Source organism: Balaenoptera acutorostrata, chromosome 8, assembly GCF_949987535.1.
Source record: "Balaenoptera acutorostrata chromosome 8, mBalAcu1.1, whole genome shotgun sequence".
In the NCBI taxonomy this organism is placed as follows: domain Eukaryota; kingdom Metazoa; phylum Chordata; class Mammalia; order Artiodactyla; family Balaenopteridae; genus Balaenoptera; species Balaenoptera acutorostrata.
The window spans coordinates 5,168,611-5,196,039 of NC_080071.1; the positions used below are offsets into that span (position 1 = coordinate 5,168,611).

Sequence of the window (27,429 nt, forward strand, 5' to 3'; positions counted from 1 at the left end):
TGAAATACCTTTCTAGTGTGTGTTCATCTCTGAGCCAGAGCTAGTTTTCTTTTATTGTTGCTTCAGATTAGCTATGTTCAAATTATTCCCTCCAAAAAGACTTTTACATAAGATATACTGGCCCTCTAGCATGAAATATCCAAATGTGTTTACATATATATATGTATATATGTGTGATATATATGTATATCATACATATATGCATATAATAAATATATATACATATATTTTTTAAAAAATCTTTAAAAAATTATATACATAGTTTTTTTTTAAACCTTTTAAAACACTTAAAAATACCTTTTACCATATTACATGACATGTTTAGGCACTTTTCCTACATCGTCCTATTTAATTCTAGAAACAGCCTAGTGTAATAGTTATCCTTTCCATGTTACAAATGTGGAAACTGAACTTCAGGGAGGTTAAATAAATATATATATTTCAATTCTTTCTCCTCCTCTTAACTACATTAGAGATTAGTTTGAATTAGCAAGAATGGTAACAAGACTACAAGTAAAATATTCCTAGAGAGTTTATCTCCATGTCACCTTATCATAGATTGCTTTTTCAAATATTCAAGTCATTTTACTTCACATCACTAGAATACTAATTTAGGTAATAGGTATCTTGCATTAGGGAGATGACGTGAGGAGCAATTAAAATTTGTCCTTTTGAATTGCAAGTCACTGTGGAAAGGCACTCAAGAACAAGGAAATTGGACATGAGGATAAGGGTGAGATGTGGAGAACATGAGAACAAAGTCCCAAGAAAGAAAATGTGACACTGATGGTAAAAAGGGAACGGGTGGCTTTAAAAACAATTTCTACCTACTTTTCAATTTTTCCTAGAACTCAGGTTCCCATGTTCTTAGGAAAACCCCATATGGGTTACCTAGGGTTTTCTTCCACAAGCCATTGGTTGCTAAGCACTGCACTCAACTAACCCTATATGTTTAAAGGCTCTTTATTTTTGTGATAAGGTAAGATAAATAGATGCAAAGGGACTAACACAAGCCTGTAAAACAGTCCAACAAGGCATTAATACAAGGATCTAATTGATGATGGTACTATTAAACCCTCTTCTTATGCTGAACAAGTTTGAAGAAATGATATTAAATCTGTTTCCCTGCTATTTACATACTTAGCTACTACTGTTCTTCACGCAGCTAATGCATTTTCTGTGGCTGTCTTTCTATACAGTGAGTAGATCTTCTGTGGACAGAACTGTAATCAGTGCAAAAATAAAGAGAGTAGCACGCTAGCTGCTCCTGAGAATCTGGCTGTCCTTCCTTCTCCTCACAGGTTTGGTCACAAAGCAGCATTACAAACCAGAAAACATCGTAGAAAGCAGCATTTGTTTGAGGGAGTTTGGAAGAAAAGTATATCATTTAAGGAAATTTTAATAAATTCTGTACTTTAAACTTCTCTTCTTGTGAATTATAAATAGCACTAGTTGGCTTTATTCAGAATCCAGGAAGTCTCTTTGTAGTCACACAGACACAGATAAAAGACACCTAAGTACATTTTCCAAAATTCTCTAAGGGGGCTAGAAAAACTATTCCTGCTAGCTAAGCAAGCAAGTTGCTTTCAGTGGGATGATGAAGATGATGATAATGGTGATGATGATGGTTCTTTTCTTCATCTGATTTCTTAAAACACTTTTTAAAATAAATCTTAAAATAAATCTATCTGAGCAACTTTTTCCCTGTCTCTCACTTTCATAACCTTTTCTGTCAGAAATCAGCCCTTGAGTCGTTTTATAGTACAAAAACACATGAAGGTTGGGGAATATTGTCTAATTATCACCTCCCAGAGGATGGCTGGAAATAAGTAATTTCTGCTTGAGTTTTGATATTTACAGACTGAATTGTTCTTCCAGAAAAATGCTGCAGTGAGTTATATAACTAGTATCCCACCCCCAACGGGTTATTAATAATCAAAGTATACTTGCCAGACATGACTGGAAGCTGCTTATAATGTCATGGGTGAAGACTGACTTTTTCAAGTATATATTTTAAAAGTGCCTTCAAATTTTCTAGAGGATAAAATTTCAGACTGAACTCAACCCTCCCCATTTAAACAGTAATGGATTTTACCTCAAAATCATTATTTCTAATTAATAAAATTTTGCCCCACTTTCTGCTTTATGCGTGTTTATGACAAAATGACATTATCCTTTACCCATTTAGGCTCCACTGTCTCAGACTATCCTTTAACCCCTTTTTTCCTTATAAAGTTCAGTTGCTTTGGTTTATGACTACATTTCTTTGCATGCCCTACTTTTCCTTTTTTCTGGTAACATAATGTCCTAAATATTCAGCTCTGAATTGGAGCAACAAACACTCATGAAAAAAAGAAGAAGAAGAATAGAAGAATTATAGTGTTTTAGACACTGATCATATGGAGTTTGAGCAAAACTCACGATTATATAGTAGTTAGAGAGCAAAATTACCAAAAACAAACATAACATATGTTCATGAACATTGAGCATATGGTCAACGAGGAATGTGTGATCTAGGTAAAGTAACTGCACTGTCAGCTTTTCACAGAAGCTTTTTTTTCCCATTTCAGTTCAGATCAACACATTTTATTTGTACATTTACTCTATATAAGGCACTGTGTTAGAAATCCTTTCTGAAGGGAACTGAGAGATGCTTTCTCCCAAGAGAAAATGCAAACAGGGCAGATGTAGAAAGAGGTAAGAGCAGACTCCCAGCAGTGAGTGGTCTCCCAAACAATCACAGAAACAGAGAATATTAAACCTATGGAGAAATGTAGAGACCATTTAGTTCACTTGTTCATTTATTCACTTACATAATTAATAAATATTCATTGGGCACTATGTACATGTCAGGATTTATATATGACAAAGAGTGGCATGGTAGCCTCTGGTTGCAAAATACAGTCAGTTCTGGCAGAAAAACTAGGAATTTAATTTATCCCAAGTTGTACATTAGTATGCTTCTGCTGTTAGGTGCACAAAGTATGAGCATATTTTCTTTAACGTAGGCAGTTCTGTGACTTGAGATATTACTAGAATAGAAGGTCAGGGAGAAAGGAGTTCACTTCTGGGCTTGCAGGGAAGAATCAATGAAAAAAGAAGAAAGTGTTCTTTAGCACTATACTCTACAATATCCAAAGATCTTACAGTCAAAATATGTGAACCCAATCTCCTTTATCATATGGTAATTTTACTTGACTTCATATTTTGAACTACTGGATTGACATGCTGAAAATTTTCCTAATATACCCAAATCTATTCCTAACAGAACTAGACTTACTGCTTTTGTTTTCATTATTTTTCTAGTCTCTAGATCTATGAATTTTGTCTACTGTTTTATCTTTATTATTTTACTTAGTTGTGAAATACTGTGTTATTTGAAATTTGTAGCATTTTATGAAGCACAACACGTTCTCTAGCAGAGCTAAGAAAATATTCCATTATACATGTGGAAATAACATAAGTTAAATACTAGATTTTATATATCAAGTAATACCAGTATTAATCTCTTGAGAATTATATCTTATGTTACAATGAATAGACATTCAATCACTAATAAAATATAAATTACCAATAAGATATTAATTACCAAGAAATAGACTCAATATCTCTAAATTATCTTCAATGTTATTTTTCTGAAATATATTAGACAAATGTTTACTCTTTTAACTTTCATTAATGGACTTGTTAAAAAAATCAATGTCTTGGGCTTCCCTGGTGGCGCAGTGGTTGAGAATCTGCCTGCCAATGCAGGGGACACGGGTTCGAGCCCTGGTCTGGGAGGATCCCACATGCCGCGGAGCAACTGGGTCCGTGAGCCACAACTACTGAGCCTGCGCGTCTGGAGCTTGTGCTCCGCAACAAGAGAGGCCGCGATAGTGAGAGGCCCGCGCACCGCGATGAAGAGTGGCCCCCACTTGCCGCAACAAGAGAAAGCCCTCGCACAGAAACGAAGACCCAATGCAGCCATAAATAAATAAATAAATAAAAATTTAAAAAAAAAAAAAAATCAATGTCTTGAAAGTTAGATACTAGGACCCTCCAATATAGTTAAAACAGTTAAAGTGATAAAATTAATTTATTCAGCTTTAGTTATTTCTTTTAAAGTGATCACATTTGTTGGTACTTAAAGGTTACTGTGCCTAATTTTACAGGTAAGAAATGACTCTATATATCTATCTTACAGTAAGACATATAAAATGTTTGTTATCATATAGTATAGATATACAAGGTAAAATTTTAAAAAGCAATTAACAAATATGACTAATTTCATTTGCTACCTTTATCTTCCCAAAGTGGAAATAATTACATATGCTGGTGGTGGAAAGAACACTTGAAGATAAATATGGGCTAGGCTTTTAATATTTACATTGTAATCAGATTAAACCTATATATAGTGTGCATGTATACTTTTAAACTTGATTTTCACAAGACAGATGATACAATTCACATTTCTGTATACTCTGAGGTAGATATTTAATTGAAAAATTGTGTGAACGTGTTCCAATCCTAGTCCCAGCTCTATATACCACCAGCTATGTGATCTTTAGTAATTATTTAGTAAATTATTAGTAAAATACTTAAATAGTCTTTTCACCGACAGTATATCTAAGCAAAAAAAGTAACATTTTCATATAAAAAAGTGGTTTACAAACTTCTACCTTTGATTAAAGAGTTAATATCTAACCACTTTAGAATGTAGTTTGATTTGTACAGATAATAAAAACAGGATGTCTGGTTTTCTTGTGTCAAACAACCAAATGCCAGATGATTCAATTTGTCACTCTTTCTCCTTCTTCCTCAACTTAAACAGTAGGAATGTGGAGATTATATAATAATTCATTTTATCTCCAGTCTCTTAAATACGATATGGTAATTTTAAAATTCTTGTATTAATAATATGGCACTCACTTCAATATGATTATTTATACCACTTAACATTGTCACCCATAAGAATCAATGTTTTCTTAATTCTAGCCTAGTTTCTCTTATGGATGGTGTAATACCTTTGATTTTACTCAAGTCTTAGATGTGAGTTGAGAAATATATGCAGACTGTCAAATTCCTGATGGGTGGATAGATATGGGAATGGTAATCCCTCTGGAGACCAAATAAATGAGGAGTTCCCTGGCATAGCAGGGACTTCTAGTGCTCACCCATTTCTGATTTCCTTCTTCTTCTTTGGTTCACAGAAAAACAACACTTCTAAGCCCCCTTTGATTTTAAGCAGAAACATGTGACTAGGCTAGCAAATGACAAACATTACTTCTGGCTGAAACTAAGAACCAGTGTACTATTTCCATGGTCCCTGTTCCCCTACAATGACCACCTCGGAATCCTTGTGATGAGACGACAATGCCATGAAAAGGAGACACCACATGGCCAAGCACACTTTTTGAGAGTCATCAAACTTTGTGTCAGCAAGTAATAACTAAGCCACTGAGTTTCAGGGTTTACCTGTTGCAGCATCTAGTTAGTTATATACCCTGACTAACGCATCTGTGACCAATCTGTGAGAAATACGTGATAGCACAGGGAAAGAAGCCAGTCCTCACATAATAGCACAGGGAAAGAAGCCAGTCCTCACATACAGCTATGCATCACGGTATTGGCTCTGAAAAAGAAATTATAAAGGTGATTCTTTCCATGTGTCAGAATGTGGTTCATAACTACAACTCCTTACAAGAGATGTAGAGGAGCTAAACGAGCCAATAAGATGAAGGTTGTTTGATCCCAGAGATGACAGGAATGAGGATAGTCAGAATGTTACAATGTCCAAAACAGGAAAAGATAAATTTTCTTTCACATCCAGTATGCCTAATATGTCTTCAGTTTAGCAAAAATGGACCAGAAATTTACTTACACATATTCATTTTATAGTTCAAGCTATTCTTGAAACTAACAGAGCTCAAGGCCCATATATGAGGATAACCATAATGCCTCCCTTTGGGAGAAGGGAAGATAGAAGTTTTGCATGTGTGCAGAGAGTATCACCTATATCATCAGCTTTGACCATGGAGAGTGCTGCATTCATGTTAACATCTGAATTCCAAGGAGAGAGAGATAAGGACATTTTGATATAGCTTCAAAGACATATAGAAGATAAAGTTTATGTGGAAGATACAGTCAATGTAATTCACAAATATTTTCAAATTAAAAAAATTCAATTTAGGCACCATATTAATGTTTTGGAGATGACTGAGATGCACTGTATCCCCTTTTAATCTCTGGAAAGCGGTTAGATAGGATTTGCCTTCCGTGTAGCAATGAAAGAATTCCAGGAAGTAGTCTGACACTTCTCAACTGTGTAATCACTATGTTACATTTTTGTGGAAGGAGAAATAAAAGTGATTTAAGTAAGGAACACATAATGGCAACCTTTAATTCAACATAAAATGTTTCCTTTTTTCTAAAATAAAAAGAAAAAATGGAAGACTTCAATATCAGTTACTGGATTATAATTGACCTATTTGAATATGCTCAACTGTGTTTGTGTGCATGTGCTATGGGGATTATAGATAAATGAGAAGTGCAGAATGATTAGAAGCCTAAGGACCATGCTCACTCCTTAGTTGTTGCTCCACTAACTTTCTATTGGAACAACCATTCTCTCAATTGCTTTTAATTGAGAGTCAAAATCAATTTGAATATGGAAATGTAATTGATTTTTGATCTTGTATCTTGCAACCTTGCTAAACTCACTTATAAGTTCTCATAAATTTTTTTTATCATTTCTTTGATGATTTCCTACTTAGAATAAATATCATGTTGACTAAAAATAGAGATAGTTTTTCTTTCTTTCCAACCTGTCTTTGATTTTGTTTTATTGCCTTATTGGACAGGCTAGGACCTCTAGGATGATGTTGAATTTTATGGGGAGGGCATACATCCTTGTCTTGTCCCTGATTTTACAGGAAGTGAACTCAATATTTGGCCATTAAGAATGATGTTAGCTGTAGGATTTTTTTAAAATGTCTTTTATTATGTTGAAAATTTCACCTTAATTCCTAGATTTCTGAGTTTGTTTTTTTTTTCTTTTGTCATGAATACATGTTGACTATTGTCAAATGCCTTTTCTATATCTATTTAAATAATATAGCTTTTCTTCTTTAGTCTTTTGAAATAGTGACTTATATTGATTGATTCTGAATATCGAAACAACCTTATATTCCCAGTATCAACATCAATTGGTCATGATGTTTTATCATTTTAAAATAATATTTTCTTGATGACTTTTATCATGTCTTTATTTATGAGGGACAATGTCAAGTACTGGTAAGGAGGCAAAGCAACTGGAACACTCACACTTTTCTGGTTGGAATGCAAAATGATACAGTTACTTTGGAAAACAGATTGGCAGTTTCTTATAAATTGGTACACTTGCTTATATGACCAAGAAATCTCATTCCTAGAAATTTAACCAAGAGCAAAGCAAATGTCTGTTAAAACAAAATCTGTTCATGAAATTGTATAGTAGATTTATTCATAATCACCCCAAACTGGGAACAACCCAAATGCCTTCCAGTTTGGCGAATGGGTAAACAACCTGTGATACATCTATACAATGGAATTCATAAAAAAGAATGAACTACTGATTCACACAACACAGATCAATCTCAAATGCATTATGCTGCGTGAAGGAAGTCATACAAGAAAGGCTACATACTGTATGATTCTACCTAAATGACATACTGGAAAAGGTGAAATAATAAGCACAAAAGGCAGATTTGTCTCAAGGGCCAAGGGGTTGGCTACAAACGGAAAAAAGGGAACTCTCTAGGAGTGATGAAAATGTTCTAAGTCTTAAATTAGCTGATGTTACATAATGGTATGCATTTGTCAAAACTCATCGAACTGCACACTAAAAAGTATGAGTTTTATTCTATTAAATTACACTTCGATAAACTTAAGAAAAATAACAAAAAAACCATTGTTCTTCCACATGATGTGAAGCACTATAGTTGGCTACATATTCTAAAAACGTTACTCATAATTAGATTACTGATTTTTAATAAAAATATAGTAGGTTTTCTTATTAAAACCTTTTTCTCCACATATCTTTTCTTACTTTGTAGTAAGTTTATTTAAAGCTACTAACCTAACCTCTCCAATGAGCATATTTTGAAGGAACACATTCAAATGTTTATAAACAAATAGAATTTCTGTCCTAAATTTGAGCTTTCAAAGACCTATTTTTTGGTTAGTTTTTCATAGATAGTAGAAAGTACCTGATATCTGAGACAGAAATAAGTTTTCCTCTTCTCTGCCTAATACTCTTCAGTATAGCACATCTGCCTCTACAAGATTCATGTGACAGGCCCACATTTATAACTCTCCCAAGAAAGATAAAACTAGTATTTTTGTGTTGTCTGAAACAAACCCAGGATTTGAGCTGTGTACCATCTGAAATCACTTTACAGAAACCTTGGAATTGCTGAGCTTTAATTCGTCAGCTCCCCTAACACTCATGAGATGATTTCTAACCTGGGAAGATTTTGTGAGCTATCCTATTATATATTTCTGCTAGAGTCTCATAAACTGAATTTTTTAAGAGCAGGAACTATAGTAATATTGCTGCTGTCTTATATTCACCATATATTGACAACTAAAAGAGATAATTAGAAACTCTGTAAAACTATTAAAGTAATACCTGGAATTTAGCACTCATTAAATTATGGCTCCCAATTGTACTATTATTCTTTAGAAAAAATTAATATACAACTACTAAATAAGAATTGATGAAGAAAACTAGATGTTTTATAGTTTTCTAATAAACTGGGGGTTGTCCAGTTTTCTAATTGTGACTCTTCTAATACCTCACAACGTTGTTACAAAAGAATAATACAACTCAGTACTACACTTAGTATACTATCTGCACATGATGAGAATATGATAAATGTTAGCTATTAAAAATAATATTTCATTACTGTAAAGTAATAACAACAGCAAGAATGGCCCACATACAATTCACCCAGAAGGATAAGAGCAGTAGCTTTATGGTTGATAACATTATCAATCCAGGCATGTCAGTAATTGCAAGCCTGAGGTTTAGGCTTAAAAAAAAAAAAAAAAAAAAAAGCAGATAAACAGATAAAATCATGCCTTGGATGAATAAGAAATGCACCAGCTTTATTCTATGTTTTCTTTTTGGTTGGTATAGAATAGAAACTGCTTTTACAGGTATCTCTGAGTGTCTTGGCCAAAGAGAACTGCTTGTACTTTCCATTTGCATGTAGTGGGTAGAGGAGAAAAAGGGTAAGAATAACTCACGGGGTGGTATTGCTAATGTGAGCAAGGCCAAGGAAACACATGCCAATTGTGCAATTAGGTGGCCTAATAATTTTTGAAATAAGTTTTTCAAGGCTGTGCAGCCTCCCTCTGATCTGCTTCAAATAGGTACATTCTACTTGGAGGTGACTAAAACGATTCCAGATGCCCTTCATTTGTCCCTTTTATTGATGACTTAACCAGTGTTGATGTGCTACATTATAGCTTCAAGTACACCATAGTCCTTGAAGTTGAATGGCTAAGATCCATTGAAGGATTCGTTAGGAATAAAGAAACAGTTCAAGCCTAGAACTTTTCCACATTAACAATATCCTCCTACTGCTACTTCAGATTCATTTTTCAGGTCCTAATAGCTTGGACACACACAGTTTGAATCACTACCTCAGTATTATTGATGCATAGTTTGTCTCTGAAGATAAACCTTGCATTTATCTTCATGTATGTTTTATCATGAAAAATTATCAGCGAAAGGTTCCAATAGAGATTCAATTTTTTAATTAAAATAAATATTTCTGTTAATGAATAGTATGAAGCCTACAACACACATTCTTTTATTTTATTTGGATTTAAGATTTTTAAAATAATTTCCCCAAAGAATTAACTTCCTATGTATAATTCTTCTGATCTTAGATACATTTTAAGCAGTTGTTTCAAGCTGTGTCTTCTGTGTCCTGCGAATTCTGGAAAGGCTTCCCAGGGGCTATTGTGGGGTGAAGTGTGGTTAGGGGGCAAGAGATCAGGGGTCCTCATTTCCACCCAGCTTGAATAATAGTAACCAAGACTGTATCTAATTTATATAATGGGAATCACTCTTTAAAAGTGAAAAATGTTCCTTGACTAAAAAGAAAATATTTTAGAATCTGAATCTGCGGCCGTACCATCTTATAGCCTCCTTCATTAACTGCCTTTAATAATGAAAAACTATTTTAAAACCATAATAATGAGTTCCTTAGAAACAAGGAATTTCATAGTTTATTCATTGTATTTTAAAATTATATAGAAAAAAATTAAGGATACTAATTTTATATGCATTGTAGTAATATATTAAAGATAAAAGGAATAGAGAAATTGATGTGACAGAAAACTTGAAATATATCAGTAAATTTTCTAAGACCTTGTCATTGGTATAAAATTGTTAATAAGTGAAATTCTGTTATTTAAAAGTAATACATTATTTTTTATATATTATCCCTATCAAGAATATACTTTTCACTGAATTTATTCTTAAAATTTTTGGTTAAAAATTTTTTCAAATATCACAAGCAATGATGTGTGTTAAATGCAGAACTTCTAAGGAGAATACAAAATGAAAGAATTACACCCTCAAAGACATTTAGGGGATGTAAATATGAAAGTGTATTAAATGTATGTTTTCATACATAGATGAGTAGAGTATCTGTTCTTCTTTTTGAAGGGTAACATACAAACTAACAAAAATCAACTTTAAAACAAATACTGAAAAATCATTTTTCTAACTTTATCAGAGTTCGGTTTATATTGATTGAAGCTGTATATATACATATATATATATATATATATATTTATACACACACACACACACACAAACCCTGAGAACCTATGTAAAGATAATACATAAGTACTTTAAAACATTTTCTTAATACTTTGCCCATGATAAACATTATGCAAAAGCAAAGTTCATATAAAACAGTTTTAATTTTTATTGTATTGTTTGGTTATCAACCAATCTCAGATCAATCTTCAGTAATGTTTAATATTTAAAATTGCTCCTCTATCTTAATTTGGTACATTGTCAAAAAAGACAAATTCCAAATTAACATTGAGGTTGCAACATCATTGTTCACTCCATTGGTGATTTTCAGAATGATTAGCAACGACTATGGCACGTGAACCAATAAGAATGGACCTATGGAACAGATGCAGGCTCCGAAAAACTACAACAACCACAACATGCTAGCCAGAAAGCAGTCCTGCCCACTTCTGCTGTTTTCAAAATTTAATGGTTAATTAATTAATTACATTATGTTCCAGGAAGGTTGAGTCCACTAACAAAAGATCATCCAGTTAGTGAGCAAATCATAATTAAAGCACCACATTCCTGTTATCCAGTCTCTTCCTGAATAGTTACATGGATTCCCATGAGTCAAAATAACAACTTAATTCAATAATTTGATATATTTGGCTACTGCATTTTGTTAAAGAAGTTTTCCATGACAGTTACAATAATGTCCATTTATTTTGTATGTTTTTCCTTCATATCAATGACAAATCCCAAGACTTAAAAAAACAAAATCCAGCTTCTCAAAACTTCCTTTTTTGTCATTAGTATTCACTTTGCCTATACTGTAAAAAAGGCTTGGAAATCACAAATGCAACAAACTAAATGCTCCTATTAATAAGCAGTCAATGCAACAAGAACACAGAATTAGAACAAAGAATGAACTAAGGACAATGAAAAAGGAAAATAAATACTGGGCAGAGCCATTGATCTCAAATCCACACTTCTGACATTCATACCTCAGAATCTTCTTAGTGGTTACTGAAATAAAAACTTATGACTCTCCATTTCCATTGCCTTAAAAAGAAAGTGCAGGTGGTCAGTGATATAATGGAGGAACCAATTGTGTACCTTGCATTTATCTTCATCTATGTTTTATCATGAAAAACTACCAGTGAAAGACTCCAGTAGAGAGTCAGTTATTTAATCCAAAAGAATATCTGTTCCACAGGGAACAAATAATGTAGTGACATTCTGCTTAGTCAAATTTAGATCTAGTTATGTTATTTTATCAAAATATAGGGGAAAGAAAGAGTTCAAGAGAAATATATCATTAATTATTCCTATATTCAATAAAATATTTTAATAACATTTTTATGATGATATGCCTTTGAGATATAAATCCATTGATAATTGTGAAAAATGTAAATAATATTTCAAAAAAAGTTTACTTGCCTTTCATTTTAGATAAGTATCGGTTACCCTGCTAAAAAGTCTAAATTCCATTTAGGTTGATACCCCTTGCTCGTTACAGCAAGTTATCCTTTTCTTTTATTGTTATACACATTGTCAATATCTGTCTCTTTTTCCTTTGTTGATAATCAAGTATCTTTGTTGCCAATTAAAATAGCTACATATTGCATGCTTTATGAAACCTTAAAATTCTTATTTTAAATCACAACTTTTCTTTTTAAAAGAGTGATATGCTCTTCTTTCTGAAAGACCATCTGCTTTCAAATGACAATAGGTTTCATGAGTAATTCTAAGGAGAAAGACAGTTATTACACTTTAACACATTTTTACTGGAATAAGGGGTAACATTCAACTATTGTTTAAATACATTGAGTATTTTTGTATAGTACCTAAAGGCCAAACATCATTACTGTGATAAGAGTTTCTGTAACAGATTTCTTTGGTCTCAAGTTCCAAGGTTAAGGTGCAGGATGACAGGAGTTCAGGAAAAAATAGTCAAAGAAAATTATAATTTAAAATTCATTCACAGTTATCAGACTTATTTTCATGTAAAAATTAATACTTCCAAATTTCAAAATCTCTATTTCTATTTGCTTTTTCATTATAGAGAATAGCAAATGAAACTGTTTACAATATATAATGATTTTTTATTGTAAGTATACAAATCATTTGCTGAAATGCATATACACTTAACCTATTTTGCTCCATACTATTAGAAATGTTGAGAGTCATTTGTTTTAGGAAACTTTAATTCTCTACTTATGTTTATTTTAATATATTGCCTCAATTGCAATTATATTAGAATTTGAGTCAGCTCTTTGGAATTAAATTTGTTTTTCTTCCTTATTCTTTTTAATATTTATTTTTATTTATTCATAAATAGGGATTTTTTAATCCTTACTGATTCCAATTAACTCGGAATATTACTGAAACTGAATCAGTAGTTGATTAAGTAGCTATGTTTCTTTATTACAAGTAATAGAACTATTTGAGGGAGATAAAAGTTGGCAAAGTAACATAATAAACGAAAAAAATCTTAAAAATACATTGACAGCAAGATGTTATGAATACTATCAGAATTAAGAGATTTAAAATAAGAGAGAAAACAAATGGAGTGGGGAGGGGAGAGAAACAAGGCCACAGATAATTTTTAAAAAGATTTAACACTTCAGTAGTGTACCAACATGAAGGAAAACATTAAGACAGGAGACATGTTTAGCACAAGAAGCATCAGTATGAATAACAAGATGGAAATGATATGAATATACAAGTAGAAGAACAAAGATGAAAGAGATGAAAAAAGTAAGATATGAAATAAAAGCAAGTTAATAATGGTGCAGTAGATATTTGGTAAACAATAATACAGACAGTGTTCATTTAAAAACCCCAAAAGAGCCCTTTAGGTCTAATTTTTAGATCATCCAGTCATCACACTTTTTAATTAATTCCCATCCTTGGAATGGACATTTTAGTCTGGAAGAAAATAACTATCTCCCCATATCTTGATTGTTGGCATGGCACTCATGAATGTATTTTAACCTTGACTAATGTAAATCTCCATAAAAGGTCATGGGCTAAGCCACAAGAGATACTAATGAGAATGTTTTCCCTTTGCATCTCTACATCTGTGAAGTCAGGAAAACAGGACAGTATTGATTCCAATTGGCACTGGGAGAAGCTTATTATTATATCAAGACAAATGTTTCACATTTTGTAAAATCTAAACTCCTCCTGTAAATTATCTGATTATAAATCTCAAATTAGATAAAACATCAGGTGAAGCTTTTTTTGCTGTCAAACCTGGTTAAAATCTGTTCAGACTGGAAGACAGTGATCCTTGCCAAAATCTATCCTAATTAGTTCTTTGAGTGTGAATCTCTCTGAATTAATGTACCAATCCCCCCCCCCAAATTAACATATTACTTCTTTTAAATTACAGATTAATTCATTTGTTAATAATTGAAGATTTACAGTATGTAATACATCACATACGTAGGGTATGAGAGTAATAAGATGCTTAAGAAATAGTCTATATTCTCAAGAAAGGCAAACAGACTTTTATGTACCTTTTCTGCAAGTCCAAATATATTTTAATAAAGCATAGAGTAAAGCATATAATTTGTATTATATGGTACCACAGTACCAGCAATATTAAGTCCTCTGACCAGTCTAAAGAATAATACTTAAAACAGACCTCAGGAAACAATATATCAGAAATTCAAAGTGAAGTATTTTCAATATGTAGGGTACATTTCATATTTGGGAAGGTACCTATAAAGGTATTGGGCAGTATTATTTTATCAAAATCTGTAAATATTCTCTTAAGGCCCATCAGTATTTCTACCACAGACTTGTACACTGATGAAAAGGGTGGAGTACCGCTTTGAGCAAAAACCTGACAATGGGGCCTTGCGTTAAATGTAATTAACTATTTATAGATTTTCCAAGAGATTGTTATGGTTACTTTCTAGGTTATTGAAAACTAAAAGAAAACTAATTGATCTACAGTGTTTACTGAAGTGTTGAATTTAAGTTAAAAACAGCCTGAAAGAATATTTGGCAGGCATGATGGGATCTAATTGCTTTTGGCACAGATGTTCATCCCTTGTATTGGGATGTTTTTCTGGAAGTTAAGCAAGGGGAGTACCATTTACACTTATATTATTTTTTTTCCTACTGATCATACCCTCCCATTTTCCACACTATCACATAAAAAAGGAGTCACACATATATTAAGTAAACAGATCACTTGTCCTTTATAGAAAAATATTACATAGTATGTGTGGTGTGTATACACGTGCACGCATACACGAACATGCATGCATGTGCACATACACACCAGATTTTTTTTTAATATCTTTATTGGAGTATAATTGCTATACAGTGCTGTGTTAGCTTCTGCTGTATAACAAAGTGAATCAGCTACATGCATAAGTATATCCCCATATACCCTCCCTCTTGCATCTCCTTCCCACCCCCCCTATCAAACCCCTCTAGGTGGTCACAAAGCACCAACCTGATCTCCCTGTGTCATGCAGCTTCTTCCCAGTAGCTATCTATTTTACATTTGGTAGCATATATATGTTAATGCTACTCTATTACTTTGTCCCAGCTTACCCTTCCCCTTCCCCGTGTTCTCAAGTCCATTCTCTACATCTCTGTCTTTATTCCTGTCCTGCCGCTAGGTTCATCAGAACCTTTTTTTTTTTTTTAGATTCCATATATATGTGTTAGCATATGGTATTTGTTTTTCTCTTTCTGACTTACTTCACTCTGTATGACAGTTTCTAGGTCCATCCACCTCACTACAAATAACTCAATTTTGTTTCTTTTTATGGCTGAGTAATACTCCATCATATATATGTGCCAAATCTTCTTTTCCATTCACCTGTCAATGGACACTTAGGTGGCTTCCATGTCCTGGCTGTTGGAAATAGTGCTGCAATGAACATTCTGGTACATGAGTCTTTTTAACTTATGGTTTTCTCAGGGTATACGCCCAGTAGTGGAATTGCTGGATCATATGGTAGTTCTCTTTTTAGTTTTTTAATGAACCTCCATAATGTTCTCCATAGTGGCTGTATCAATTTACATTCCCACAACAGTGCAAGAGGGTTTCCTTAACTGCACACCCTCTCCAGTATTTATTTTTTGTAGATTTTTGGATGATGGCCATTCTGACTGGTGTGAGATGATATCTCATTGTACTTTTGATTTGCATTTCTCTAATGATTAGTGATGTTGAGCTTCCTTTCATGTGTTTGTTGGCAATCTGTATATCTTCTTTGGAGAAATGTCTATTTAGGTCTTCTGCCCATTTTTGGATTGGGTTGTTTGTTTTTTTGATATTGAGCTGCATGAGCTGCTTGTATATTTTGGAGATTACTCCTTTGTCAGTTGCTTTGTTTGCAAATATTTTCTCCCATTCTGAGGGGTGTCTTTTCGTCTTGTTTACGGTTTCCTTTGCTGTGCAAAAGCTTTGAAGTTTCATTAGGTCCCATTTGTTTATTATTGTTTTTATTTCCATTTCTCTAGGAGATGGGTCAAAAAGGATCTTGCTGTGATTTAGCACAGAAAAGAGTGTTCTTCCTATGTTTTCCCCTAAGAGTTTTATACTGTCCGGTCTTACATTTAGGTCTTTAATCCATTTTGAGTTTATTTTTATGTACGGTGTTAGGGAGTGTTCTAATTTCATTCTTTTACATGTAGCTGTCCCGTTTTCCCAGCATCACTTATTGAAGAGGCTGTCTTTTCTCCATTGTATACACTTGTCTCCTTTATCGAAGAAACAGTGACCATATGTGTGTCGGTTTATCTCTGGGCTTTCTATCCTGTTCCATTGATCTATACTTCTGTTTTTGTGCCAGTACCATACTGTCTTGATTACTGTAGCTTTGTAGTACAGTCTGAAGTCTGGGTCCTGATTCCTCCAGCTCCGATTTTCTTTCTCAAGAGTGCTTTGGCTATTCGGGGTCTTTTTTTTTCATACAAATTGTGCAATTTTTTGTTCTAGTTCTGTGAAAAATGCCATTGGTAGTTTGATAGGGATTGCATTGAATCTGTAGATTGCTTTGGGTAGTATAGTTATTTTCACAATGTTGATTCTTCCAATCCAGGAACATGTATATCTCTCCATCTGTTTGTATCATCTTTAATTTCTTTCATCAGTGTCTTAGAGTTTTCTGCATACAGGTCTTTTGTCTCCTTAGGTAGGTTTATTCCTAGGTATTTTATTCTTTTTGTTGCAGTGGTAAATGGGAGTGTTTCCTTAATTTCTCTTTCAGATTTTTCATCATTAGTGTATAAGGATGCAAGAGATTTCTGTGCATTAATTTTGTATCCTGCTACTCTACCAAATTCATCAATTAGCTCTAGTATTTTCTGATAGCATCTTTAGGATTCTCTATGTATAGTATCATGTCATCTGCAAACAGTGACAGCTTTACTTCTTATTTTCCGATTTGGATTCCTTTTATTTCTTTTTCTTCTCTGATTACTGTGGCTAAAACTTCCAAAACTATGTTGAATAATAGTGGTGAGAGTGGGCAACATTGTCTTGTTCCTGATCTTATAGGAAATGGTTTCAGTTTTTCACCATTGTGAACGAGGTTGGATGTGGGTTTGTCATATATGGCCTTTATTATGTTGAGGTAGGTTCCCTCTATGCCTAATTTCTGGAGGGTTTTTATCATAAATGGATATTGAATTTTATCAAAAGCTTTTTCTGCATCTATTGAGATAATCATATGGTTTTTAATCTTCCATTTGCTAATACAGTGTATCACATTGATTGATTTGTGTATATTGAAGAATCCTTGCATTCCTGGGATAAACCCCACTTGATCGTGGTGTATGATCCTTTTAATGTGGTGTTGGATTCTCTTTGCTAGTATTTTGTTGAGGATTTTTGCAATGATGTTCATCAGTGATATTGGCCTGCAGTTTTCCTTCTTTGTGACATTTTTGTCTGGTTTTGGTATCAGGGTGATGGTGGCCTCATAGAATGAGATTGGGAGTGTTCCGCCCTCTGATATATTTTGGAAGAGTTTGAGAAGGATAGGTGTTAGCTCTTCTCTAAATGTTTGATAGAATTCGCCTATGAAGCCATCTGGTCCTGGGCTTTTGTTTGTTGGAAGATTTTTAATCACAGTCTCAATTTCAGTGCTTGTGATTTGTCTGTTTATATTTTCTATTTCTTCCTGGTTCAGGGTTGGAAGGTTGTGCTTTTCTAAGGATTTGTACATTTCTTCCAGGTTGTCCATTTTATTGGCATAGAGTTGCTTGTAGTAATTTCTCGTGATCTTCTGTATTTCTGCAATGTCAGTTGTTACTCCTGATTTTTCATTTCTAATTCTATCGATTTGTGTGTTCTTCCTTTTTTTCATGATGAGTCTGGTTAATGGTTTATCAATTTTGTTTATCTTCTCAAAGAACAAGCTTTTAGCTTTATTGATCTTTGCTATTGTTTCGTTCATTTCTTTTTCATTTATTTTTCATCTGATCTTTATGATTTTTTTCCTTCTGCTAACTTTGTGGGTTTTTTGTTTTTCTTTCTATAATTGCTTTAGGTGTAAGGTTAGGTTGTTTATTTGAGATGTTTGTTTCTTGAGGTAGGATCGTATTGCTATAAACTTCCCTCTTAGAACTGCTTTTGCTGCATCCCATAGGTTTTGGGTGGTCGAGTTTTCATTGTTATTTGTCTCTAGTTATTTTTTTATTTCCTCTTTGATTTCTTCACTGATCTCTAGGTTATTTAGTACTGTATTGTTTAGCCTCCAAGTGTTTGTAATTTTTATACTTGTTTTCTTGTAATTGATATCTAGTGTCATGGCATTGTGGTCGGAAAAGATACTTGATACGATTTCAATTTTCTTAAATTTACCAAGGCTATATTTGTGACCCAAGATATGATCTATCCTGGAGAATGTTGCATGAGGAGTTGAGAAGAAAGCGTATTTTGTCATTTTTGAATGGAATGTCCTATAAATATCAATTAAGTCCATCTTGTTTATTGTGTCATTTAAAGCTTGCATTTCCTTATTTATTTTCATTTTGGATGATCTGTCCATTGGTGAAAGTGGGGTGTTAAAGTCCCCTACTATGATTGTGTTACTTTCGATTTCCCATTTTATGGCTGTTAGCAGTTGCCTTATGTACTGAAGTGCTCCTGTGTTGGGTGCCTAAATATTTACAATTGTTATATCTTCTTCTCTGATTGATCCCTTGATCATTATGTAGTGTCCTTCTTTGTCTCTTGTAGAAGTCTTTATTTGCAGGCAGTTCGATAGAGCTGGGTCCTGGTGCTGAGATGAGGATCTCTGGGAGGCCTCACTCTGATTGATATTCCCTGGGGTCTGAGTTTCTCTGTTAGTCCAGCGGTTTGGACTAGGAGCTCCCACCACAGGGGCTTGGGCCCAACCTCTGGCCTGGAACCAAGATCCTGCAAGCTTCATGGCACAGTAAGAAAAAAAAAGAAAGGAAGAAAGAAAGAAAAAAAAGGAGGAATACAATAACAAAGAAAAAAAACAAAATTAAATTAGAAAGATAAAAAATATTTTAGGAAAAATAAAACTACTGAAACTGAAACAAGGTAAAATAAAACCACAATATAAAAAAGAATAAAAAGGCGGGGGGGGGGGGGGGGCGGGAAGGTGAGCAAGCCAAAAGGAGAGATCACTAACAAAGGATAAAGAATAAACTAAATTTAAAAAAAAGGTTTATTAAGAAAAAATGATAATATAAAAGAATCAACAAGGTAAAACATACCCCCAAACTAAAAGAGGAAAAAAGACAAAGGGATTGGTTTAAGATGGTGGAGTAGAAGGATGTGCTCTCACTCCCTCTTGCGAGAACACCGGAATCACAACTAACTGCTGAACAATCATCGACAGGAAGACACGGGAACTCACCAAAAAAGATACCCCGCATTCCAAGACAAAGGAAAAGCCACAGTGAGATGGTAGGAGGGGTGCAATCAAAATAAAATCAAATCCCATAACTGCTGGGTGGGTGACTCACAAACTGGAGAACATTTATACCACAGAAGTCCACCAACTGGAGTGAAGGTTCTGAGCCCCACGTCAGGCTTCCCAATCTGGGGGTCTGACAACGGGAGGAGGAATTCCTAGAGAATCAGACTTTGAAGGCTAGTGGGATTTGACTGCAGGACTTCAACAGTTCTGGGGGAAACAGAGACTCCACTCTTGGAGGGCACACACAAAGTAGTGTGCGCATTGGGACCCAGGAGAAGGAGCAGTGACCCCATAGAGACTGAACCAGACCTACCTGCTAGTGTTGGAAAGTCTCCTGCAGAGGCAGATTGTGGCTCAGTCCCACTGTGAGGACAAGGACACTGGCAGCAGAAGTTCTGGGAAGTACTCCTTGCCGTGAGCCCTCCCAGAGTTCACCATTAGCCCCCCCAAAGAGCCCAGGTAGGATCCCGTGTTGGGTCGGCTCAGGCCAAACAACCAACAGGGAGGGGACCCAGCTCCACTCATCAGCAGACAAGCAGATTAAAGTTTTACTGAGCTCTGCCCACCAGAACAACAGCCAGCTCTAACCAACGCCAGTCTCTCCTATCAGGAAACTTGCAGAAGCCTCTTAGATACCCTCACCCACCAGAGGGCAGACAGCAGAAGCAAGAAGAACTACAATCCTGCAGTCTGTGGAACAAAAACCACATTCACAGAAAGATAGACAAGATAAAAAAGGCAGAGGACTATGCACCAGATGAAGGAACAAGATAAAACCCCAGAAAAACAACTAAATGAAGTGGAGATAGGCAACCTTCCAGAAAAAGACTTCAGACTTATGATAGTGAAGATGATCCAAGACCTCGGAAAAAGAATGGAGGCAAAGATCAAGAAGATGCAGGAAATGTTTAAAAAAGATCTAGAAGAATTAAAGAACAAACAAACAGAGATGAACAATACAATAACTGAAATGAACTACACTAGAAGGAATCAATAGCAGAATAACTGAGGCAGAAGAACGGATAAGTAACCTGGAAGATAGAATGGTGGAATTCACTGCTGTGGAACAGAATAAAGAAAAAAGAATGAAAAGAAATGAAGACAGCCTAAGAGACCTCTGGGACAACATTAAACACAACAACATTCGCATTATAGGGGTCCCAGAAGGAGAAGAGAGAGAGGAAGGACCAGAGAAAATATTTGAAGAGATTATAGTCAAAAACTTCCCTAACATGGGAAAGGAAATAACCACCCAAGTCCAGGAAGCGCAGAGAGTCCCATACAGGATAAACCCAAGGAGAAACATGCTGAGACACATAGTAATCAAATTGGCAAAAATTAAAGACAAAGAAAAATTATTGAAAACAGCAAGGGAAAAACGACAAATAACATACAAGGGAACTCCCCTAAGGTTAACAGCTGATTTCTCAGCAGAAACTCTACAAGCCAGAAGGGAGTGGCATGATGTACTTAAAGTGATGAAAGGGAAGAATCTACAACCAAGATGACTCTACCCAACAAGGATCTCATTCAGAATCGATGGAGAAATCAAAAGCTTTGCAGACAAGCAAAAGCTAAGAGAATTCAGCACCACCAAACCAGCTCTACAACAAATGCTAAAGGAACTTCTCTAAGTGGGAAACACAAGAGAAGAAAAGGACCTACAAAAACAAACCCCCAAAAATTAAGAAAATGGTAATAGGAACATACATATCGATAATTACCTTACATGTAAATGGATTAAATGCTCCAACCAAAAGACACAGGTTTGCTGAATGGATACAAAAACAAGACTCATCTATATGCTGTCTACCAGAGACCGACTTCAGACCTAGGGAAACATACAGACTGAAATTTAGGGGATGGAAAAAGATATTCCATGCAAATGGAAATCAAAAGAGAGATGGAATAGCAATACTCACATCAGATAAAATAGACTTTAAAATAAGTAATGTTACAAGAGACAAGGAAGGACACTCACTACATATTGATCAAGGGATCAATCCAAGAAGAAGATATAACAGTTATAAATATATATGCACCCAACATAGGAGCACCCCAATACATAAGGCAACTAACTGCTAACAGTTAGAAAACAGGAAATCGACAGTAACACAACAATAGTGGGGGATTTTAACACCTCACTTACACCAATGGACAGATCATCCAAACAGAAAATTAATTAGGAAACACAAGCGTTAAATGACACAATAGACAAGGTAGATTTAATTGATATTTATAGGACATTCCATGCAAAAACAGCAGATTACACTTTCTTCTCAAGTGCGCACGGAACATTCTCCAGGATAGATCATACATTTGGTCACAAATCAAGCCTCAGTAATTTAAGAAAATTGAAATCATAACAAGCATCTTTTCTGACAACAGTGCTATGAGATCAGAAATCAATTACAGGGAAAAAAACGTAAAAAACACAAACACATGGAGGTTAAACAATACGATACTAAATAACCAAGAGATCACTGAAGAAATCAAAGAGGAAATCAAAAAATACCTAGAGACAAATGACAATGAAAACACAACGATCCAAAACCTATGGGATGCAGAAAAAGCAGTTCTAAGAGGGAAGTTTATAGCTATACAAGCCTACTTCAAGAAACAAGAAAAGTCTCAAATAAACAATCTAACCTTACACTTAAAGGAACTAGAGAAAGAAGAACAAACAAAACCCAAAGTTAGCAGAAGGAAAGAAATCATCAAGATCAGAGCTGAAATAAATGAAATAGAAACGAAGAAAAGAATAGGAAAGATCAATAAAACTAAAAGCTGGTTCTTTGAGAAGATAAACAAAATTGATAAACCATTAGCCAGACTCATCAAGAAAAAGAGGGAGATGACTCAAATCAATAAAATTAGAAATGCAAAAGGGGAAGTTACAACAGACACCGCAGAAATACAAAGCATCCTAAGAGACTACTACAAGCAACTCTATGCCAATAAAATGGACAACCTGGAAGAAATGGACAAATTCTTAGAAAGGTATAACCTTCCAAAACTGAACCAGGAAGAAATCAAAAATATGAACAGACCAATCACAAGTAATGAAATTGGAAGTGTGATTAAAAATCTTCCAACAAACAAAAGTCCAGGACCAGATGGCTTCACAGGTGAATTCTATCAAACATTTAGAGAAGAGCTAACACCCATCCTTCTCAAACTCTTCCAAAAAATTGCAGAGGAAGGAACACTCCCAAACTCATTCCATGAGGCCACCATCACCCTGATACCAAAACCAGACAAAGATATGACAAAAAAAGAAAATCACAGACCAATATCTGTGATGAATATAGATGCAAAAATCCTCAACAAAATGCTAGCAAACAGAATCCAACAACAGATTAAAAGGATCATACACCATGATCATCTGGGATTTATCCCAGGGATGCAAGGATTCTTCAATATACACAAATCAATCAATGTGATACACCATATTAACCAATTGAAGAATGAAAACCATATGATCATCTCAATAGATGCAGAAAAAGCTTCTGACAAAATTCAACACCGATTTATGATAAAAACTCTCCAGAAAGTGGGCATCGAGGGAACCTACCTCAATATAATAAAGGCCATATAAGACAAACCCACAGCAAACATCATTCTCAATGGTGAAAAACTGAAAGCGTTTCCTGTAAGATCAGGAACAAGACAAGGATATCCACTCTCACCACTATTATTAAACATAGTTTTGTAAGTCCTAGCCATGGCAATCAGAGAAGAAAAAGAAATAAAAGGAATACAAATTGGAAAATAAGAGGTAAAACTGTCACTGTTTTCAGACAACATGATACTATATATAGAGAATCCTAAAGATGCCACCAGAAAACTACTAGAGCTAATCAATGAATTTGGTAATTTAGTGGTTGCCAGAGGCTAGGGGAAGGGGAGAACGGGGAATGACTACTAGTGGGTACAGCGTTTCTTTTTGGCACGATGAAAATATTCTCGAATTAGACAGTGGTAGTGATTGCACAACTTTGTGAGTGTACTATAAACCACTAAATTGTATACTTTAAACATGTGAATTTTATGGTATATGAATTACATCTCAATAAACCCATTATTTTAGAAAAATAAAATAAAATAGGAAAAAAGAAAAGAAAAAAAAAGCCTTGGGTATGGGGGCGGAGTTTTAGCAGGGGGGTGGAACTTAGGCAGGGGCAGGGTTTTGGGTGGGGCGGGACCTAGGCGGGTGCAGGGTGAGTTTGAGCGTGGGGCGGTGCCTAGGCCGGGCAACGTTGAAGCGCGGTGCAGGGCCTCTGCTTAGGACCTGCACAGAATGGGAGAGGCAGCACCTCTAAAGGAGGGCCTCTGGAGTGTGGAGTTCTGGAGTTTGGAGGTAGGGCCCTGAGTGAGGGTGTGTGGGTGGGGTTTAGGCCGGTCCAGCTTGTTGGAGGGGGTCTCCGAGTGTAGAGGTAGGGCCCTGGGTACATACCAGCTTTTGAGGAAAGATAGAAGCAGTTGTTCAAGTTAGCTTGGGAATACACCTCTATATTTTATTTAAAATTTTGAAATTTAGTTAAATTTATTTTTTCAGATTCTGCTTTTTATGCATTGTTAGTGTTTTGATAAATGATGAGAGGCAATAAATATAGAATGGTTGTAGAACTATATTACTGGGAGGCACACATGCAAATTGAAAAGAAAAGAAAAAGAGGGCGCAAGTCAAGGGTATGTAAATTTCAGTCACAGGTCTGAGATTTATTCACTATGTGTCCTCAAGCCAGTTGCTTTACCTCACTGAACTGTAGTTATTAGTTTTTAGTTTTTCATCTGGAGATTATGTAGTCTGAACCTATTTCAGTTCCTAGCATCTATAAGTGCCCAGTAAATCAACATATTACTCTTAAGAAGCAAAGAATGATAGGAGCAAAAATCCATCTTGAAGCAAAATTTAATAAGAACCTGGCAGTCTAAATCCCCATCACGAAGGCTGTGGCTCATGGTGGTTTGACCAGATCCAATTTATCTTGGATTAAATCTTAAACAGAAGCCAGTCTTCGCCATTTAAGAGTACATCCTAGACAGCCAATCCGATCACTGTGATTCCTTGAACCTAGAATTAATCTATATCTAATTTATTAAATCAGTTCTATTTTTGAGGAATAGCAAATTCTCACACTCTCTCAAATATTCATCAAGCCCCGAAATTTTGAAACAAAACAAACTTATTATGTATTTATATTCCTATTCATCAGTGGAGGAAATACTTAAAAATAACCAGAAAAAGAGTTGAGCAGTAATGTAAACTCAATTATTTGATTGCAATCAGAGTGCAGAAATTCCACATCCACATCTGCAAGAATCCACTTACCTCAGAGGTCAAGTGTTTCCAAACACACACCCATCACTGCAGTAAAGGATCATTAATATCTTGTTGAATTTATAAACTGCATTTTGGTTTAACATTGTCAGAATGTGTCTGACCTGCTTTGCCTTAATTTGGATGCTGTTATAGTTGGGCTTTTTCTAACTAGTGTTGGTGTTATTGTTTTCTTTTTCTTTCTTTTTTTTATAACCTCAACTTCAAACTGAACCTATAGATACCATTTTTTTTTAAACTTGGATGACATGTGAAAAGGTTCCAGTGGGAATGTAGAGTCATCACTACTCCATTGGGATGAAATCCTGACAGGTGACAAACATAACAGAAATGGTTATATTATAAGTTTCTCCACTTGCAAACATTTTCTCCTGCATTTGCAGTTGTAAAACAGATTCAAATATTTTCTCTCACACCGAAGTGTAGTGCCTTACATAATGACTAACCCTGGGAGGAATTTTTGTGTGTGTGTTAAATGATAATACATTCTTCAGGGTCACATTTACTTTCCCTTTTGAAATGCTACATTCAATTATTTCATTGGTGAACCACTTAACTGAATATAAAAAACTTGTTGACAGCAGTAAAAGAAAGATTGGATAAAAAAATTTGTAAATGGTAGGCTCTCTCCTGTCTCAAGGAGCTTTTTCCTTATTTATGTGAAGAAAGCAGGTTATAAAGCAATGGTGTAAACTTATTAAGTCATATTGGATATAATTCTATAATTCATGCATTCCCTAAATAAGGTAACTATTCAAATAAACTGATAAAGTTTGACTTTGAAAGTAATCATAAATATATAATCAGTGTATATATATATAAACTGCCTACCTACATAGTCACCTTTCAGATGTCTGACGGACAAAAATATATGTGCTGCTCACTGTGTGCAGAACAATGTATGCATATAAAAGAGTGGAAAAGATGCCTGTCCTTAAGGATGTTAACGATGTAATGTGGGATTTATAATATTTGTTACTTAAATGGAAGTGACAGTAATTCTATGCTTCATTCATACTTCGCTATACATAGAGAAACCTGAAAAACCAAAATTAGATTTTTTTAAGGGTGAGTGATACAACTCAAGTCATACAAAGTCCAAACTTAAAGCCTCATTCTTCAGCTGATTTCTATTTTCAAGTTCAAATAACATGAGACTATCTCATGATTTTAAGCTCTTAATTTTAATCCTTTTCTAAGTCTTTTTTCTGATGGACTAGTTAAGACTGGAAAAGACTCTGCTATGTTAAACTTCTTAGCTGTATAGTTCAGAGGTGTACCTTATGTTTTGGCAAACATTCTGTTGTAATTCCGTTTTGGTAACCATGTTATCAAGCTTTCATCAAACTGACCTATCTTCTGATTTAACACAGTTGGAAATGTATGTCATGACCTATAGTGTATTCTTGGCAAAATACTTACTCTGAGTCTAGTCTAAGAACACAAATAGAAAAATTTGGATTCTGTGACATTCTACAGGAAAATGTCAATGCCATAACAGACAAAAGAAAAGTTGGAAAATATTCTGGATTAGTGAAGACTGAAGAGCCATGTGATTCATTATTCTTGGTTGGGTCCTGGATTGGGCAAAAAATAACTGCAAATGATGTTTTAGGGACAGTTGGAGAAAGCTGAATATGGATGGGATATTATATCAAAGTCAAATTTCATGGGTGTGATGATGGTATTATAGTTATATAAGAGCATGTCTTGTTCTTAGAATCATTTCAGGATAAAATGTCATGATGTCTACAACTTATTTAAATGGTTCAGCAAAAGTCATATGTGAACATATATATGTATATGTGTGTAAACATTCCAAACATCTATACACAATTCAGACAGAGAGAAAAAGATAAAGCAAATGTCACAAAATGTTAAGGGTTGATAAATCCAGGGTATATAGGTATTTACTATACTATTCTATCAACTTTTCTGTCAGCTTGAAATTTTTCACAGTAAGAAGTGGAGGGAAGAAGGTAATTCATTCCACTTTTTAAACAAATAATTTACATTCATTAGATGAACTATAATCGAAAAAGAAAAGCAAAATCATCTTGTGTGTTATAAGCTGAATTGCATCCTCCCCAAATTTATATGTTGAAGTCCTCACCCACCTCTCAGTACCTCAGAATGTGAGAGTGTTTGGAGACAGAACCTTTAAGAGGTAATTAGGGTAAAATCTGGTCATACAGGTGGGCGTGAATCCAATATGACTGGTGTCTTTATAAGAAGAGATTAGGACACAGACACACACTGGGGGAAGACCATGTAACAACATGAGAGGAAGATGGCCATTTACAAGCCAAGGAGAGAGGCCTCAGAATGAAACCAAGGCTGCCAACACCTTGAACTTGAACTTGTAGCCTCCAGAA

At 34.7% G+C, this 27,429-nt stretch overlaps 1 protein-coding gene across 1 annotated transcript in view; it reads right to left on the reverse strand.

Annotated features, from left to right (window-relative positions):
- The window catches only part of LRP1B (LDL receptor related protein 1B), a gene marked incomplete at its 5' end in the record, with an annotated part of 1,526,008 nt that overhangs the window by 1,475,576 nt on the left and 23,003 nt on the right, over positions 1-27,429 (reverse strand). The window lies entirely within an intron of this gene.